The sequence below is a fragment of the Aulonocara stuartgranti genome, assembly GCF_965226115.1.
Source record: "Aulonocara stuartgranti genome assembly, chromosome: 3".
Lineage (NCBI taxonomy): Eukaryota > Metazoa > Chordata > Actinopteri > Cichliformes > Cichlidae > Aulonocara > Aulonocara stuartgranti.
Window position 1 is genome coordinate 19,476,193 of NC_138941.1, and position 20,950 is coordinate 19,497,142.

A 20,950-nucleotide genomic window follows, 5' to 3' on the forward strand; every position below is an offset into this window, starting at 1 on the left:
CAGGAAGTGGATGTACATCTCAGTCAGGGTGTTGGGCAGCTCTCCTCCCTCTCTGGTTTCCAGCACATCCTCCAGAACTGTAGCAGTGATCCAGCAGAAGACTGGGATGTGACACATGATGTGGAGGCTTCGAGCTTTCTTGATGTGGGAGATGATCCTGCTGGCCTGCTCCTCATCTCTGAATCTCTTCCTGAAGTACTCCTCCTTCTGTGGGTCAGTGAACCCTCTGACCTCTGTCACCATGTCGACACACTGAGGAGGGATCTGATTGGCTGCTGCAGGTCGTGTTGTTATCCAAAGGCGAGCAGAAGGGAGCAGGTTCCCTCTGATGAGGTTTATCAGCAGCTCATCCAATGAGGTGGACTTTCTTGTTTCAGTCAGGATTTTAGTTTTGTGGAAGTCCAAATTAAGTCGACACTCATCCAGACCATCAAGTATGAACACAACCTGGAAGTCTTCAAGCCTGCAGATTCCTGATTCGTTAGTTTGATTAAAGAAGTGATGAACAAGTTCCACCAAGCTGAACTTTTCCTCTTTCAGCACATTCAGCTCTCTGAAAGTGAATGGAAATATGAACTGGATGTCCTGGTTGGCTTTGTCTTCAGCCCAGTCCAGGCTGTATTTCTGTGTTAAGACTGTTTTCCCAATGCCAGCCACTCCCTTTGTCAGCACTGTTCTGATTGGTTCGTCTCTTCCAGGTGAGGCTTTAAAGATGTCTTCTTGTCTGATTGTTGTTTCTGGTCTGTCTGGTTTCCTGGATGCTGTTTCAATCTGTCTGACCTCATGTTCATCATTGACCTCTGCAGTCCCTCCCTCTGTGATGTAGAGCTCTGTGTAGATCTGATTCAGGAGGGTTGGGCTTCCTGCTTTAGCGATGCCCTCAAACACACACTGGAACTTCTTCTTCAGTTGGGCTTTAAGTTCACGTTTACAGAGTGGAGCAAATATTTCTGAAGGTAAGAAATTCAGAAAAAAATATTATATAATAAATATCATAGCCTTTCAGTACCCTGAAAGGATGAATGTCTATTGGTCCATTTCTTGAGCTATTAGGAAAGATCAATATTCAGTCTTTAGAGAAATTCTCTTACTGCTCTGCAGATGGTCAGCCATCTCATGCTGCTTAAGTCTCCTCAAGAAGTGGAGTGTGATCTTCAGAAATGCTTCTCTGCAGCTCTTTCTTTCATCTTCATCCTCTCCTTCAAACATCTCCTCATCCTCCATCTGGCTCTTTAAAGTTTCTGGGTGATCTGGACTCAGAAGCTTCTGGATCTTCTTCAGCTCGTTCTTCACAAACATGGTGATGTTGTCCTCCAGCCGCTGGAAAAGAAGACTATATGAATTACCCAGTGGTAAATGGACTGGTTCTTATATAGCTCTCTTTGATACTCTGTGCACACAAAGCTTTTTATACAACATGCCTCATTCAACCAAGCACATTGTTCTATGCTTAAATACTTTCTTTCACACTCTGATGGATGCATCAGAGGGCAGCTTGGGTTTAGTACGTTACCCAGTACATTTGCCAGCCAGGGTTTGATTCACAAACCTAACTAGTAGCTGACCTGCTCCCCTCCTGAGCTACAGTCACCCCAATCTGACTGAAATCATGGAGCCCAAACTCTGACTTATGTTGGACACACTGACAATCCTCTGGTCCACAAAGTGCAGCATAGAGGTGACTGAAAAGAACAAATGTAAACGTAGTACTACAAACCATAACCACAGAGTCCAGGTGTGTTTGATGCTGCTGTGCAGACTGACCAGTGGAAACCTCTGCTCTCTGCTGGTCCACTCTGTGGAGGAGTAATGTATAATTAGCTCATGTTATGTCTGTCCACACACAGACACAAGCTAAAGGTCCATGAAGTGATGTTTGGATGGGTTCAGTCAATCAGATGACTGTCATGGTGAAGCTTTGCTAGTCCTGGTGATCCCACTGAGAATTAACAACTCAGTTTCCAGATGTCTGTAGTTTTCTGCTCAGTTTCTTTAGTCCCAACAGCTCTTACCATCTCCTGCATAAAGCTTTCCCTCCATGCTCAGATGCCCTGGAACAAGGTGCTCTCTTTATATCAGTGACTGGTTTAAAGGGACAACTTGCAGTGCTCGCCAAACTTTGTGTCAGCAAAAGTAGTTCTAATGTTTCTTACATTTATTACATTTTTACATTTTTGCACACACAAATCAATGAACGCAAAAACATAAACTTTCCAGATATTTTGTTTCACAATGTTACAAAACTCAGTTCACAACTACACAGTCTGATTTACAAGTACAAAATATTTATGACCACAGTTTGAGCCGATGTATGTCCCGAGTCTGTGGACTCAGTAGTTTTGTTTTGATTGTTCTTGTCTTTTGTTACAATTTCTTTCTGATTAAGATTTTCTAGTTCTGAGGTTTTGGTTTCTGTGTTCCCTCTGTACTGTGTTAGTATTGTGTCTCTGTGTTCACTTCCTGTTTTATTTTGACAGTGCCATGTCCTATGTTAGTGTGTCTACTTTTGCTTCCCCTTGTCTGGTTATGTCCAATGAATCCTGCTGTGTCTCCCTTTTCTCATTCCCTGATGGCTCTTTTGTGTATATGAGCCCTTTGTTTTCTCCTGCTTGTTGCTGGTTCGTCTGTGTTGTCTCCCCGTGCCTCCGTTTAAGGTTTCAGGTTAGTTTTGTAGTTTTTTCAGTAGAGGTTATCTTAGCTTCTGCACAGGCCATCTCCACTGCACTTCACCGTTTCAATACAGCTCACTCACTTCACAGCAGTGTCGGCATCTTGGGTCCTTTATTAAATTCAACATGGCTCGCCCCGCTAGCCGTGACATAAGATGTGAAAACAATATCCAAAAAACATGAAGGACAAACAGGAAATAGTTTTAAGGTGCAGGGCCAACAAACTGAGTCTAGCCATGAACTCAGAGTTGATTGAATTAGCATTTTGAATTGGCTGATCTGAGCAATCAAGTCTATGTTCACTTTGAGTTAAGATTATACGTGATTGATGGAAAAGAAAAAAGCCGTCATCAGCAACTGATTCTGATTTAGCAGGTTTTCAAATCTAAACGGTACCCATCCCTAGCTGGCTGTAGTTAAACCTTTACTTAAAAAGCATCCCTAGACCCAGCTTTACGGCTTATCTTCTGAGCAGCGCAGTGTCAGAGTGAACAACACAGGAAAATGATCAGAGATGCCCAACTCAGATATTTCAGTGACGCACACATCCCGCCCGTGGAAAAGCTCCAAGTCTAGTGTGTGACCTTTTTCATGAGTGGGACCAGTAACCCACTGGGTCAAGTTAAAAGAGTCAATAATATTTAAAAAGTCCTTGACCAGAAGTTTAAAGTCACAGCAGACATGGATGTTGAAATCACCAAGGCAGCATCATCAGAAGACATAGCACACCCAGCTCTATCTGTCCATGAAGCCAGATAACACACACCAATGAGTTAAACTGCAGGAATGTCTTAAAGACATAAAGACCTGGATGGCCGCTAACTTTCTGCTTCTTCATTCAGATCAAACTGAGGTTATTGTACTCGGCCCTGAAAATCTTAGAAATATGGTCTCTAAGCAGATTCTTACTCTGGATGGCATTACCTTGGCCTCCAGTAACGCTGTGAGGAACCTTGGAGTCATTTTTGACCAGGACATGTCCTTCAACGCACATATTAAACAAATATGTAAGACTGCGTTCTTCCATTTGTGCAACATCTCTAAAATTAGAAATATCCTGTCTCAGAGTGACGCTGAAAAACTAGTTCATGCATTTATTACTTCCAGGCTGGACGACTGTAATTCATTATTATCAGGATGTCCAAAAAACTCACTGAAAAGCCTTCAGCTGATCCAAAATGCTGCAGCAAGAGTCCTGACAGGGACTAGAAAGAGAGAGCAGATTTCTCCTGTTTTGGCTTCCCTTCATTGGCTTCCTGTTAAATCCAGAATTCAAAATCCTGCTCCTCACATACAAGGTCTTAAATAATCAGGCCCCATCTTATCTTAATGACCTTGTAGTACCATATCACCCTATTAGAGCACTTCGCTCTCGCTCTGCAGGCCTACTTGTTGTTCCTAGAGTATTTAAAAGTAGAATGGGAGGCAGAGCCTTCAGTTTTCAGGCCCCTCTTCTGTGGAACCAGCTTCCAGTTTGGATTCAGGAGACAGACACTATCTCTACTTTCAAGATTAGGCTTCAAACTTTCTTCTAACTTAACGATTAAGTCCCTGTATTCCACCGTTATATGGAAATCAGCCATTATAACTTGTGTCAAATCTACTTGTACCTCACAGTTTTCTAAGTGCACAGAGAGCAGTAAACCTCAGAGCAGCAGCACATCAGACTGTGCAAAAAATCTAGAAGAGAAAATATTTCGACCCATTTCTAAATGATTCTTGTGACCATGCTGCACCACAACACCTGATCTCTGGTTTCCTCACCTCTTCAATCCCACTTTAATACTTGACTAAACTCATTTTCCTGTTTAGGTGTTGAGGCAAAGCCGCCCATCTACAATGCAGGCAACAGCAAACGGAGCTATTTTTGATTCCCTTTGGGTTTTTTCTACTTTTGTGCTACAAAATGTTCAAGCTGATTAAATTCATTAGAATAAAAGTTCAGATAATTTTCTCATATTAATGTTGGAGGTAGAAATTCAGGGAACTTTGCACAAAAACTGGCAGAAATTTCCTTCAAAGATGCAGTTTTTACTTTAATACTGTGAGTACATTTCAGAGCCTGGACTCTTTTACCTTTACTTGAGTAAAGAAGTTGAATCAGTATTTCAGCTTTAAGAGGGTATTTTAACACAAACATCAGTCCTTCTACTTAAGTATGTTTGACACTTTGTTTAATCATCATTTTTAATGATCAAATATAATAATTTTTGTTATTTGTGGATTTTAAATGTCCTTGACAGAGACAGATGATGATCATTATCCTGCACTGTGCTCTCAGGTTTGGTCGAGCTAGCACAAAGAATGGCTATGTTGAACTTCCTCCTGGGATCTACACTAAGAAGTGAGTCCAACATTAGCAGGGTCTCTTTCCTTTATCTGGATTCACTTTAGCATTCACAGTCACGTGAAGCTTGTTATTAACTCGATAAGTCAACCCAGGGTTTCAGCTGAGCGCTCACATGAAACACATGGTGTTGGCAGCATCTGATCAATCATATTCATGGAGACGTGTATCAGCAACAGAGCAGCTGAGTTTGTAGAAGGACGTCAAACTAAACCACAGGAACAATATGAGGAGATTACACACATAATAAAATACTAGCAGTAACACAGCTGCTGCAGACAAATCAGTCGTGTGATCGTGTGTGAGAGGAGAAGGACTGTAAAGCAGTTTGGTGTTAAAAGCTCTGTATGAATGTGGGAGACTTTGAAGGGCTTTAAAAAGGCCAATATCAAATAAAAGGCAGCAAAATTGCTGAGTGTGAAAGTCACCAGACTTATCAGACCTCTGTGATTAAGACCTGTAAGAACACCTGTTTGTACTTGTTGGCATTATATCAAACACACACGTATATTAAGCCTTTGTTTGAACTCTGGTTGAATTTGTTACTTTCAGACTGTGAAACATCACAGAGGCTGCAGCTGCAGATCTTTTGTTCACCTGGAAATTTACTTTAAATGTTGCTCAGTTTCACCAAAGTAAGAACAAGAATCCATAAACCTTCATAAAGACAAACATCTCCCAGAACATTGAGCTGCTGAAGTGTCACTGAAGGGAAAAACTATTTGTCCTCCTCCATCCAGCAACACCTGAAACACCTGAGTGGAAGCTCCTCCCTACACTGTGTTTGAAGCAAAGCACAAAGGAGACACCTGCTGGAGCAGCTGGAGTCCTACAGACACTCAGCCTCTTCACTACACAAACACCTCCTACAACATCCACTCTTTCCACTCTGACTGCTGTGTTTGTGGAAACACTCCAACACACACCGCTTCACATACCAACATAGAAATGTGTGAAAAAGAGCTGAGCTGATATTAAACATGAGGATTTATTCAAAAATACAGAGTCAGGAACAACATCTAGACACACATTACCTCTCAGCAGCAGAAGAACAGCCTTTAAAGTCTATAAAAGCATCCTTCGACACGTTGCTCTTTAAGGAAACACAGCTGGGTTCAGGTCCAGGAGATTCTGGCCTCTTATTGATCCTAAAAGAAAAACAATAAATGTCACAGCTTCATGAGACAGGAAGGAAAAACTGGAAATATTAAATTAAAGACATGATGAACAATCTCATAAAAATAATGTACTTACTCTTTGTCACATAACAGTCTTTTGTTAAAGTTTGCACCAATTTCCTTCGACTCGTTGCTCTTTAAGGAAACACAGCTGGGTTCAGGTCCAGGCTCTGGATTAGTTTCAGGGTTATGTCCAGCTGAGCCTGGTACGCCCCACAGCTCTGGGCTTTAAAACAACACACACAGAGGTATGAGTGTGAATAATGATGGAGCAGTGATGTGAGTGCTGAGCTGTGACATGGAGAAGAGTCATGGACAGTTAGAGATGGTCATCTCACCTCTGAGCTTTGGTCTGGCTCTCATGTTCCCCACACAGAGTGCTTTTAGAGGGAGGGACTCCCTCCTCTCTGTCCTCACACTGATCCATGCTGCTGAAAACATCCAGATGAACAGAATCAACTTTTTGGGGATTTACTGGATGATTGAGCATCAAGACACTTTTTAATATTTTACTAATTTCTGAAGCTTTTTACCAACTTTGTTCAAATTGGTCTGCTGTCATTTTATTGTTGACAAAAAGAGATTTTGAGTTTGAGTGTTGACGTTTCCATGTGGGACTGTTGCTGCAACACCAGGATGTTACTACAGAATACACTTTATATTGTGAGCACTTGGATGTTAGTCCAGTGGTCCTAAACTGACACACCTGCACCTGGATTCATTCTGACCAGATTTTAGCCCAACAGTGTTTCATACTTAATACATCAGACACAAACTCTGCAGCTGTCATTGTCATCAACTGCTACTATGTAAGGAGTTGTTTTGATCGAAACTATATGTGACGTAGCAGAAATATATATACACATGCAGCTTGTGATTTTTTTTTCAGAGCTGTGGGTGCATGATAGCGCCTAACAGTTCTCCGTTCCCGGGAATGTAAAATAAAGATCATTTTTTGAGTTTGACCACTTTGAGCCCAGTTTTTCTTCGCCGCCAAAAGAATGCAAAGAACTGAATTTAATAAGACGATCAACTGCGCCACAACATTCACGAAAGCGAAAGTAAAAGCGACGGAAGGAAACGCCCAGAGAGGCGTTTGAGGGACGGTCAGAGTCAGGAACCTCAGAAACGCATCAGGCTGGAGTTTAATTCTGTTTTCATCTTTAGAAACATCTGGAAATAGTTATAAAAACGCTGCGTAATAAAGAAAAATAGTGTAGATTAGTTTGAGTTGTGTTTAGCTGAGCTGTGTCTTTAATCTGAAGTTCATTTTGTGGAGGAGCAGCAAGACTTTCAGTGTTACTCTCAGAGAAAGCCTCCCAAATGTCTGTTGTCTTAATAGTGGAATTATCTGGAAAATGAACCAGTTCTTATGAGCTGCTTTTCTGTATGAGCAGTCACAGCATTTTATACAGCGTGCTTCATTCACACAAGCACTTCTTTTTCTAACAATGACACTATGATGGATGCATCGGAGAGGAAGTCGGGGTTCCACATCTTGCCCAAGGATACCGTGGCGTGCAGACTGGAGCAGCCAGGGATCAAACCTCCAACCTTCCAGTTAGTAATTCTACCTGCTGAGCTACAGTCTGTACTTCCTGAACAACACACCCTCCTTTTGTTTCTTTATTTCCACTAGCAACCAGGACCATAATGAACCCTGACTCCAACAGACACTCAGGATCCACCTGCCCAGTAAGTCACCCGCTAACTGCAACTATCAGAGCCCTGACCTTCTGCAGAGACGAGTCACACTGAACACAGCAAGTGTCCCTGCTCTCAGATACAAAACCTGCCTTTAAAAGTTCAGAGTAATGAAATCAGCAGTTCTGATTCTAGAATCTGTAGTCTCACACACATGTGCAGAGCACTTTTGTTGTTTTGGTTCACATCAGGTGATATTCTGCTGCAAACAACTAATGAGAACATTTTATGAAAGCTTTGAGTGTCCATCAGGATCCTGTAGAAACAGCTTCCATGTCAAAGATCAATATTCTGAATTCTGTTTTGAAAGAAAAAGATTTCTAGAAAATTCTCTAAAGAATTCACCATCTGTTTTGTTTTCTAAAACAGATGGTGTTTTAGAAGCTACCTGGTTTCTCCACCGGTTTTTCTTTATTTTTTTTAAGGAGGTCTGGTTTCCCCACCAGTTTTTTAATTATTCTAAGGAGGTCTGGTTTCTTCGCCAGTTTTTAAGGAGGGTTAAGGATGGTTGCTCCACCGAAAGGAGGTTTTTCCTCTGCCGCTGAGGGCGTTGAGTGTTTGGTTTATCCACCAATATGTAAGGAGGATAGAGCTCTCATTGGTGGGTAAACGCACGTGTGAGCGAGTGCGGGCCAGACGTGGTCTGTGTGAGTGTGACTGATTGTTGTCTTGTAATGGGGAATAAACTGGGTAATTCTGCCTTGAAAGGGGATGGAATACATTGCAAAGTATTCACTGGGCAGCACGTAGTATGTAGATCATTGAAGGAAGAAAGTAATGAATTTGTGCACAAAGCAGATGGAACAGTGAGTGTGACTGTGTCTGACGTCACTGTGTGTGTGAGACACAGAGAGGTGTGAAAGACAAACATCCAAACTCAGCCTGCAGTTCTGTTCTGTGATTCTACATTTGACTATCCGTTGAGTTTGGTGTGCACTTCTGCTTTGTTCAGATGCATTTAGATACATCACCTCCACTCTGGGTGGCTGTAGCTCAGGTGGCAGAGCAGGTCAGCCACTAATCAGAAGGTCGGTGGTTCGATCCCAGGCTGCACCCTGGCTGCATGCCAAATATCCTTGGGCAAGATACTAACCCCGTGTTTGCCTACTGGTGGTGGTCAGAGGGCCCGGTGGCGCCTGTGTCCGGCAGCCTCGCCTCTGTCAGTGCGCCCCAGGGCAGCTGTGGCTACAATGTAGCTTGCTATCGCCAGTGTGTGAATGTGTGTGTGAATAGGTGGATGACTGAATGTAGTGTAAAGCGCTTTGGGGTCCTATGGACTAGAAAAGCGCTATACAAATGCAGGCCATTTACCATCTCCTGTCTTTCCTTCTCTACCATTGCCTCCTAACTGCGGATGGGCACCGGTATCTGATGTCATTATGGCACCGGGTCTGACATAAACGGTAGTAACCAGACTGAAAAGCAGTGCACATTTTGGTGCTTTTTTTCCTGAGATGTCATACACTTTGGATTCTAGCCAATCATTTTACCTTTCCAAGGATAGTAGGCGGGCCCCGGTACGTATGTTCTTTTAGAGCAGAGCGACAGATTAAAAATGCCCAAGGCTAAGCGGTCAAAGTCTGGCTGTACTTCACAGCAAAAGATGCAAACTCAGCAGCCTGCAACAAGTGCTTTAAGATGATACTGTGCAAAGGAGGTAACACCTCGAATCTGGTGAAACAGGGAGGCTGTAGCTCAGGAGGTAGAGCTGGTCACCTACTGGTCGGAAGGCTGATGGTTCGATCCCAGGCTCCTCGTGCCAAGTATCCTTGGGCAAGATACTAACCCCAACTTGCTCTCCACATTCAGAGTGTGAATGTACTTAGAAAGCACTGAGTACAGATAAAGTGCTGGTGTGATTGGGTGAATGTGGCATGTTGAGTACTCTGGGAGAGTAGAAAAGCGCTATATAAGAATCAGTCTGTTTACCATGAAACACCCGGCGACGCATAGTGGTTTTTTTTTAAAGCCGAGAAATGCACCGTATTTGATAGCTTCCTGCAAGACCTCACACCGAGCACAACTACTGCGGGTGTGGTGCCTGTTATCGGACACGGAGTTAGCAACATCCCCCAAGAACCTGAAGAGGAGAGTCCTGGCCCCTAGCCCTGCCAGAGGAGCAGAAATGATGAGGATGATGACGGCAGCAGCAGCCGTTCTTCTCTGCGTGTGTAGCTTAATGTTGTTTGTGTGTAATTTACGTTGAGTAGGCTAACCACGTTATTACATTAATGTAAGGTGAACAAGCAAACACCGTTGTAGTTACATGCTGCTGTCTTCTTGTTTGATAGAGTGATACCATATATGCCCTATAGCTGCACAAAAGGCTAACATTGTTATCTTTTTACAAAAAAAACAACAAAACATGAGCGGTTTCAGGACAAAGTTTGTGTTCTCCATTCTTTAAGCACCGGTTCCAACCAAAGGAGGTATCTTGTATCAACAGAAAAGGCTAACTTGGTTATCATTTTGCAGAAAAAAAGAGACTGCTAAAAATAAAAACATGAGAGGTTTTTGGACAAAGTTTGTGTTCTCCATTCTTTAATCACTGATTCGAGCACCGATTAAGCACAGGCACTGTTTCAAAAGTACCGGTTTGGCACCGGTATCGGATAAAACCTAAACGATACCCATCCCTACTCCTAACATGCCTCCTTCCTCCTCTTCCTTTTCTTTCAGCCATCAGTAGCATGACAGTCTTATTCATTATGATCCATGCATTTTATTTGGTAAAGCTTTAGTTCAGAAGGCCCTTACTAATGCAACACTCCCCATTTACCCAGGCTGGCACTTGGAGTACACTGGCTTGTGGCCCCTTGTGCCAGCATTAGTGCTTTCCTCCTTTCTGCTGCTCACAATTCACCGATCACACTTTGACTATTACCATTAAAGGCTGCAGAACCTGCGTCTGAAGCCTCTGGTTTAAAAGAGTTCAAATAAATAATCCAGCTATAGTTGTCAGTATTTCCACTGCTGCACAGGAAAAAACTTTATTATAAAATAAATAATAAGAAATAAACTTTATTTTTCAAACACAAGCTTTACACAACTTGTACGTTCACACAAGCACTTTTTCCATGTGTCTAAGTGTTTCCTGTCGAACATTCACCAGGACACCATGCAGACTGGCATTAAACCACCAACCTTCTGGTTAGCAGGTGACCTGCTCGACCACCTGAGTTCCAGCCACCTCATCAAAGTGACCAATCACATTAGAATCCTGTCCTGCTTTGGGCTCCGCCTCCAAACCATCCAAAGCGGGTTTATTTGCACCATGTATGCAGGTAAACTTAAACATCCATTCAGCTGCTTCAGAAGGAAAATGTCAGCTTGTGGTTTCAGTCACAGGAAACTCACAGGTTAGAGTCCAGCCAGAGGGCTGCTGTTGTTTATCTGTAAAGTCTTTACATTTACAGAAATAAATAATTATGTGGACACATCTGGATCATCAGCAAACATGAAACCAGGTGACCACCAGGACCAAGCTGACTGCTGACACAGAGTTCATACTCTAACTGCTAGCTGCTCTGCTAGCTAAGTTAACTGATGTTAAAGGTCAGAGTAAAGAAATGACGTGATGCTGCTGGGAGTGACACCACAGACTAGCAGCATTTAGTTACTCAGCATATAATGCAGTTAATCTGAAATCTCTTTTTCTCTCTGAAACAAAGTGACAGCAGACTGAGTCAAAGACAGAAACCTTATTGAAACACCAAATATTCCCCGGCTTCACTTCCTGATCCAGGATTCAAAGAGGACGTTGCACTTACTCAGCTTCTTCCCATGAACGTCTTCCCTCTGCAGCTCTGCTGTCTGGACCAGGTCTGTGTAGAAACAGAGACAATCTTCTGCTTCATCAGTCCTCTGTGTCTGCAGGCTGAAGTCACATTAAACACTTCACACCAGCAAAGAGTCTGAAGCTCAAAGGTCAAAGGTCAGCTGCTGCACCTTGTGTGATATTGTTTGATCAATAATTAACCTGCAGCAGGTTTCTGCTCCAACTCCGACACACTGAACAACCCTGAGAACAAATTAGAGGATGTGGGTGTGTCTGCAAGCTTCAATAGTAAACACCTCACACCAGCAATGAGTCTGAAGCTCGCAGGTCAAAGGTCAAAGGTCAGCTGCCACACTGTATATAATATTTCAATATGTATACAACCTGACTGTGGGTGTGTGTGCAGCCATAAACAGTTTAAACATTAAACACTGAACCATAAAAGAAGCTTAAGCTGCAGCTCACAGGTCAAAGCTCAGCTGCTGCAGCCAGTTATGACTTTACATAAATCATCATGTTTTCCCTCTCAGCACTTGGGCTGTTTTGACTCAGCTACACTATGGCAAATGGCCAATGGTTCCACAGCTGTTCTTGTTGTGTTAGGGCTGAAAAGCCCGACTTGTTCTCCTCTGCAGGTCATCAAATGCACCACAGAAGTTTGTATTTGCAGAAGCCTGTGTATGTTTGATGGCTTTATTATTCTCTGTTCAAAGACAATAAATGTGGAAAATGTCTCATGTAGTATCAGCGTCATTTAAAAATGACTGCAAACATTTAGAGAACATGTGCTGCTGTTTGTCCTTGTAACAGGGCGGCCCTTAGCGGCTGGAAACACAGTGAGACAGACCAAGGCAAGTGTAGTGGAACAAAGTATTTATTTGCTATATGGTAGTGATGGCCCGCTTGAAGCTGACGCTCCGGAGCGTGTGTCGAAAAAAACAACACACTGGTTCAGAAGCACTGTGTCGAGGCTTGCTTCGTTTGGCAAAAGTCACGTGACCAGTGACGTCCGAAGCTTCATTACGCACGTAACTGCTTCGGTACCTGATTCAAACGGATATAAGGAAGTGAATCATCCACGGGATTCGTGGAGTGTGTTGATGGTGACAGAGAGCGAAGAGGTGATCATTCCACTGACAGATATGGAGCCAGCGAGGAAGAGAGGACATTCTGGCGTGTGGGAATATTTTGAGTTGATTTTGCTCAATTCATTTTATCTGCCGAAGTGAAAAACTTGAAATGTCCAAAATCATGTTTTCATAATGTAAATATCATTACAGCATATGACTTCAGGAACACTTCCATGTGAATTAAAGCTAATGAAGACTACAACAATGTATTTGACACTATACGTACATTACATTGCTACACAGTTTAGAAAATCATTTTGTTTATTGTTTTTAGGTGATAGTCTGCAGGACCCAGGAATACCTGCATATCTACCAGCTTGCAGTGTAGTTCCTGCACTCCACAGCCTCTTCTGTTCCATGCAAGTGGATTTTCTCCAGGGCAGGAGAAACTATTTCTAAGAAAAGAAACAGACTCAGCCAGCGCACAGTAACACTAATCCTCTTTTTAAATGTAAATAACAAAAGGGCTACCTTACATTGATCATGTTTTTACTTTGCAAGTTCTTGATTAGGGGTGGGTTTTGATTATCGCCTTTCTGATTACAATCCATGCTAAATTGAATAAAGTGATATTGATTCATTAAAATCCCGTGTCGATTTGTAAATTAACGTTATTATGCCTGAAACGCCAGCATCTCAGGTTAAACCTCACAACATGTCGTCAAACACCATGCAGCTAAAACAGTAACTGGGAGCAGGTTTACGGATTCTGCATACAAACGTGAACGCAGAGCGCGGACCCGACGCGTCAGAGTCAGATTTTGGTGCGTCGTCGGGTCCGCGCTGTTTGCCTCTTTTTTTTCCCGCTGGCTTCTGCAGCTGCAGGTTTCATAACTCTCTGTTTACATCTCTAATTAAGTCTCACATGTGTCAGCTTTCTTTTAATAGATACGAAATTATGGATATATACTGTTAAATGATCAGAATTGTAATATTTCTGACTGAGGCAAAACTTTCCAGATTCCAATCAAATTGAATCGGATCCTGTATCGAATCAAAAATGATTCTACAAATCAGTGACGATGCAGCCGTACTCAGCTCCCTAAGCATTTTCCCTTTCCAGTTCACAATCAATCCCACCCCTAGGTCAAAAATATGTATAGGACAATTGGCCTCATCTAATATTTTGTATGAACCTGTCCAGCTGTCCAGTGATTAAACGACAAGTAGATGGAGGCAGGACTTCACAGCAGGGGCATACTCCATAATGTGCTGTGCATTCTCATATGTATATTATATATATTGCTCACTTATTGTATTTACCAACATCAAGGAGTTATGAGCAAAGAAAGGCCACCATAGTGCATGTTTAAATAGGGAAAGTTTATTGATCAAAATGTATTACGCAGATACGCATTACATTTTTTTCAGCCCCCCAATCGAGAAAACAAAACCAATTACATGTTCAAAGCAACGGAACGGTGGCCCAATATCAGAGAGAACTCCACTCTTGAGTGAGCAGTGATAATTGAGCAGTCCGTTTTATTTTGCAGATTCAAGCTGCTCTTCAAAATTTTCACCACCAGATGTCACCGGAGAGGACTGTGTTGAAAAGCTTCGAGTAATGAACCGTTTTTCAATACAAGCTTCAGTGCTTCGGAAAGCTTCATTTGGCCATCACTACTATATGGCTCTCCTTACAACAATTAACTTGTCGAGCTTCTTCACAGCACAAAAAATCCACCTCTAATGACAACTGGCAGCCTTAAATATGTTCAGCTGTCACAGACTTAACCATTATTCCACTCTCAGGTAAATTCTTAAATCCCAACCTTCCACCACAGTATACAATATATTAATTAGAATAAATAAATACATAAATACATTTCCACATTTACATATTAATAAATATTTCACACTTAATGTTACACCAAACCCAATATTATAAAAACCCAGAAACCCAAGCACAAAAAGATTCACCACACTCTCTTTACCAATGGTCTCTCCCGGAACCTTTAAATGGTGTCTGGACCCCAGGGGAAACATTTGCCCAAACACCTTGAAGAGGACACAGGCAAGAAAGGTGAGTAATCATTAACTTACAAACACTTATTTGCACCACTTTTATCCCTAGATTTCACACACACGTTTGCATTAGTTTTCCTTACTGGTAAACCTTAATCACAATCTCAATCACCATTCTTCTCTCCTGACAGACAACCACCACATTCCTTGATGAGGAGCAGCTGTGCAGGATCTGAAATAAGGCTACCAACTGATTTTAAAATTCCCAATAAATAGTCAATAAATATTTAAACTTCTTGTGTGCAAATCCATGCTTAAAGTGCAATGCTCATAAATTGCTTGATAAGGTGCTTTTAATAAAGTGAAAGGTGTGCTCTAAAGTGCTATACATATAATATAAATAAATACAGTCAAGTCTGTCCCGTATTCAGTAAGTGAAAATGAAATGAACAATAAAAGGTGAATCAAATGGACCATTACGGCAAGGCTGGGATGGTCAATTTGGTAAAGTAAATCCGTCGGGCATCTTTCTTTGCCTTTAGACAATAATTCTGATGGCAAAAGAGCCAAACGGGACAGGCACAAAAAAAAAAAAAAAAAAAATACAGTAAGGGAGTCCTCTTCCTTACATTTCCTCCTCCCTCTCTTGAGCGCGAAGTGCTTCAGTCCTCTGTCATCCTAGATAAACAATCAGCAACCACATTTGACTTCCCTGGCCTATACTGGACCGTAAAGTCATAAAGCTGCAAAGACAAGTACCATCCTGCAATGCGGGCATTTGCATCCCTCATGCGGTTCAACCACTGGAGGGGACGATGATCAGTCTCCAGAGTGAAGTGACGTCCCAGAAGATAATACCTCAAGGCCTCAATAGCCCATTTCATGGCCAAGCACTCTTTCTTCACCGTCGAATACCTCGTCTTCCTGTCGAGTAGTTTCCGACTCAGAAACACCACAGGCCTTCTTTCACCATCCACCTCTTGCTGAAGGACAGCACCAAGGCCAACTCCTGAAGCATCAGTTTGCAAGATGAATGGCTTGTTGAAGTCTGGACTGTGTAGAACTGGATGTGTGCAAACTGCTTCCTTGAGGTCTCTGAATGCTTGCTCACAGTCTTCTGTCCAACGCACTTTGTTGGGGGCTGAGCCTTTTGTGAGGTCATTCAGTACAGTGGATCGCTCTGCAAAAGAAGGTATGAATTTCCGGTACCAGCCTACTAGACCCAGAAAACCTCTCACCTTCCTTTTTGTTGTCGGAACTGGGAAGGACTGAATTGCTTCAATCTTTCCAACCTGCGGCTTTATCTTCCCAGAGCCAACTACAAAGCCCAAGTACTCCACTTCTCTCTTGGCTATGGAGCACTTCTTGGGATTGATAGTCAGTCCAGCCATTCTGATGGAGTGTAGCACCTTCTGTAGGTGAATGACATGCTCTTCCCAGGACTGGCTGTTCACCACCACGTCATCCAGATATGCTGCAGAGAATGCTGACACATCTCTCAGTACATGGTCCATTAATCGTTGGAATGTCGCTGGTGCACCTTGAAGCCCAAATGGCATGACTTTAAATTGGTACATACCAAAAGGAGTTTTGAAGGCTGTCAGCTCTCTCGCTTCTGGTGCCAAAGCCACTTGCCAGTATCCTTTACACATTGCTCAAACTCTTATAGCCTCTGGTGCCTCCACCTTATCATAAAAGCCTAAACATTCACATCCTTTCTCTCACACGGCGCCTAAGCTACGACCTTGGCTCCCCGTTTATCTGCTCCTGCTGAGATGGGGCAGAAAACTCCAGTATGTTCTGTTCTCTTCTAATCAGACCAATAAGGTGATGACTTTCTGCAAACAGTATTTCTTATAACTCAGCAGTATAATGCATCATAAAACAATATCATTCATCCACAATAAATCAGCAGTCTAATGTAATGCAAATCAGTTTAACAAATGCAATAGTTATCATCTTCTTCTAATTCAGGAGAATGATGCAAACTAAAACTACATAATAATTCACAATCTTTAATTAGGGGTATAACATGGCATAAAATAATATTATAATCTAACAATTCCCCCTGATGAGCTCGTTAGAATAATGAGCTCACCAACACCCTATAATCCAGTGTCGCCGGGTTCATCTCTTCTCACTCCTGAGGCCCTTTGTCCCCCTGAGGGGCGAACCATATGTGAGATGACCTCTGTGTTTGCGCAGTTCAGATGCAAGAAAAACTATTATTCCAACAATAGCAGGTACAGATGACACTCCCCAGTTCTCCCACAGCTTTATTTTGGTGCTACCTTATACCCTTCCGACGTACTCAGACTAGAACCTCTGTCCAAGGAGCTTTTAGCCTTTATTTTATTGCTGCAGCTACCAGTGTCTTCCAGTTGGGTGATCCTCTGCTCTTCATTCTTCAACCTCAGGGGTTAGACAACCCTTCAGTCGTGGCACAGATCAGGGGATTATTCTGCCCCGATTTCAAACAACGATCTGTGTATCCTCCAGAAAAAGATCAGGAACGCGTCCCCCTTTTTGCCCAAGAGCCTCTCGAACTTCGTTGGTCTGGTGTTCCTGGATTTCCGCCAACCCCTTCATGGTTATTGCTGTGTTTATGGGATCCATCCTTTTGTGGTGACTAGCTGGAGCCCAAACGCCATGACACTTGGACCCAGTTGATGTCTCGGCAGTCACTGTGTCTGTCTCTGCTGCGGAGGATCCTCGCATATCTGTGACCTCGTCTGGTGTCTGTCCCTTTCTCTGTAAGAGACAGAAAACCAAAACACCTCTCTTCCTAACCCTAATAATCTAATGTTGTTATCTACTGACCTTCTAGTGATTCAGAATTGGTCTAAAACATTCAGAATGTCCCAGGGACTTATTCTAATCATATCCTATGTGTGTGTAAGCGTGTTTGCATTTAGCCCTCTGCACTCAAGGCATTTCCTACACTTTATCAGTCCGGACCATCACGCCGAACGAAGCTTATGACCTTCAAAAGGCCGAGTGCCAACTCATCATAAGCACATTTGCAAGGTGTGTCTGAAACTTATTGAAACCACTCTTTTTAACAAAAGATAAACAAATTAACAAATTTTCTAAACGCTATTCAGTTCATTTCAATGATTGATGCTTACACATGGAAATAATGATTTATGCTTCTCACTGATTCTCTACAAAAGACCGGAAACTTCTCGGGCCGCTATTAGCTTAAGCTTTACCATTCCTAAGTTATTAAAGACACAAATGAAGTTATAAAAATGTTCAAATAATCCTTGTTTGATGTTAAAACTCAACTCCCCCCCCCCCCCCCCTTTTTTTTGACACATTCCAATGTGTCAAATCAACGGAGCTAGAACATTCAAAGAAAAGGTTAGGCAGCTACAAGGTTTCCCAGATTGTTAAGTTGATCTGCGTATGATGCTCTGACTCAAGTATATAATCTTAAATGAATGTCATTTAATTAACTGCCACTATTTAAAACTTAGCTTAAAGACATAATTGAATAAAAATCACAAAGAATAACATGATATCAATGTTATGTAAGCGCGTGCGGCCCTCTATGCTCGAAGTCACTCCACACCATAGATCAGCCAAACATCGCGTTGACTGTAGCTTTTAACCCTTATTAACTTGAGCACAACTCTATAATGAGCAACAAACTGCAATATGTCTGAAAATGATCATGGTTACACCTGCAATAGAAGATCGTATGATTATCCTGACACCTGTAAATAGAAAATTAACCTGCGGTTATAACAATCACTGGAACACAAATGTTAGTACAATGTCAAAAACTTCAATAAATGTTTAATGCAATGCTAGTTATATGATTCTGATGCAATAATAAAGCTGATGCCAAAATAAGAGTAAAACACCCCCTTTTATCCCGTTTCACTTGACACATAAACGTTTATAAATGCCTCTTTTAAATCTTATTTCCCCCTGATCTCCCCTTACTGACCACAGCAGGGGAAACTCCGCTATGAGTCAACCATGAATGCAGCTCACCTGATTCATCACTGAGCTCCACCGTCACTGGCGTCTGACAGGGTGGCGCTGCATACTCTTCCTTTAATGTCACTATTTTCAACCTGTTGATTAGAGTGCTTAAACCTGAAGTCGACTACGTCCACAACAAGTCAATACAGCTGTAAATGTGGCCAATTATCAATCTATTACCAATCAATAACAACAGATAAATTTTATTTTATGCATGCTTTCAGTCAACCACTCACCCAGAGGATCTCCAATCCCAGAAAATTCCTTCTCCTCAGTCAATGAGTCTGTCCTCCTTCCATGGCCTGGTAACTGGTCCATCCAGAGCCATATGATCTCAAAATATACATACAACAAGCCAAACCACACCTTGGTCACACCAACCCTTTTCCGCCCTGAAGATGTTCAACGCCATCTTAGTCTGGACTGTCAAAGGTGACTTTAACGCTGGCTGTTCCGACAATCCATTTTATAACATTTCCTGGTCAGATTCGCCAATCTCTGCACCAGGGTTTTAAACGTTTTGCCATCTTCATTAGTTTTTATTTTTATTTAGCTTCGACTCCAGATTTTCAATTTTTACCAGTTGTAATCAGTTTTTACCAATCAGTCGCTAGTTTAGTCTAGTTTTTATTTTCTGAACATCCTTAATTTCAGTTTAGTTTTGATTAGTTTCAGTTATAGTTTTAGTTGTGTTTTGCAAAAATTAAGTGTAACCAAATCCCAGTTCCATCATATCAATCATGCTCTTCTGCTTATCCTTGGGTATTGAGACTATTAACTCTTGCAGCACCGGGTGTTCCTAATTTTGGTTCAAGTGAATTGATAAACTTTTTGAAGGCGATTGACTCACACAATTATTTAGATGTCCCAGTCCTGTTGTCTCGGGACGCATCACGCTGCCTTATCTGGGGTTAGCTGTTTTCTGGGGATGCTGGTTAAGTGGGGGAGCTCTTCAAGGAGGGGGGGGGGGGGGGGGGTGCTCCCCCTGATGAGCTCTTCAAGGTAAGCTAGGTTAACCTTCTTGTGTGAGCTTTTCAAGTGCACTTCAAGGTTTGTGGGATTTTTAGTTTTATAAATGTCCCTCATAACCCCCTGATGACCCAGTAATTCATTTTTGCACACTGTAGTACACATTTAGTTTTTTTCTTGTAGCTCTCATACTCTACTTGCCACTCCTCTAAGTCCTGATGTTTCTTAGAGAGGACAACAGTACCTTTAAAATTATATCACATGTGTGGGGGTGTGGCCTTGCCAATTGTTTTCCCACCCTTTCAAAATGGCTGGCATGCCCACCAGCACATTTTAAGGAAGAAAGAAAGGTAAGCTTGATATTTACATTTAAAATGTTTTGTTAAACTCAGATTTTTATTAATTTTCAAAAAATAAACATCTAGTAAATAATTTGAGGGGTCTTTAAGAATTAAGCTTATTGAGTTTCACAGAGAACATGACTAATCTATTAATGTGTACTCTAGTGCACGTCGGGACTTTGTACTTATATTTATTTCACTTTTTCCTAGTAGACAACTCTTTGACAAAGGCAGAGAGAATTCTTAACAGAATAATTGAGCGAGATTCAAACAGAGATTTTTCAGAAGATGAGAGTCATGTGAGCCAGATAGGAGAGGGTGAGAACCCAGGAGGAGCCACACAAAGATTATCGAGATGCAGTGGCAGATGTGATAGAGAAAAACACAGGGCCACCTGAAATCTGTCGTCCTATCTGGTCCAAAACCAACATGTAGGAGAATCTGGAATTTTTGCTTTGAGTTAAAAATAAAATATGGGTAAAATGCAGGAATGATTTCCAGTATAGTAAAAAATAAGAGTCGCATTTATAGCTGAATCCATGACACCTGATTGTTTCTACACGATCACGTCTTTGCTGAAAGTTATCAATGATCTCAATGTGCAAAAAGAACTCCCAGTATCTGGAGTTCAAGCTCCTCTTGGCTGAGAAACCAGGGACAAACATGTGAACAAGACCTGAATAATACCAGTAATGAAGAGTTCTCTCCAAAAATCAAGAAAAGGAGGCCCCAATCAGATGAGAGTGTAACCAAACATGGTTCCCTCCACTTGCCTGAGATGGTTAACAGTCCAAGGCATTTCAGTTGTAGAATGGTTGGGTGCAACAGTAAAACATATGTGAGATGTGGGAAGTGCCAAATGTTGCTTTGTGTCTC

The 20,950-nt window shown here is 42.0% G+C and overlaps 1 protein-coding gene, 1 long non-coding RNA gene and 1 pseudogene across 3 annotated transcripts in view; 1 reads left to right on the forward strand and 2 right to left on the reverse strand.

Moving 5' to 3' along the window:
* Positions 1-20,950, reverse strand: part of LOC309700493 (uncharacterized protein) — a 2,098,293-nt gene that overhangs the window by 1,186,983 nt on the left and 890,360 nt on the right. The window lies entirely within an intron of this gene.
* Positions 13,599-20,950, forward strand: part of LOC309700733 (neuroligin-2-like) — a 120,564-nt pseudogene continuing 113,212 nt past the window's right edge. The window contains exon 1 of the transcript XR_014280768.1: positions 13,599-14,829. The product of XR_014280768.1 is annotated as a neuroligin-2-like (transcript). The remainder of the gene's footprint in view (positions 14,830-20,950) is intronic.
* On the reverse strand, positions 14,109-19,741 carry LOC309701428. Its single transcript, XR_014274981.1, has 2 exons — positions 19,001-19,741; positions 14,109-18,856 (listed from the first exon to the last, which is right to left on the reverse strand). It is a non-coding gene; the product is annotated as an uncharacterized lncRNA (long non-coding RNA).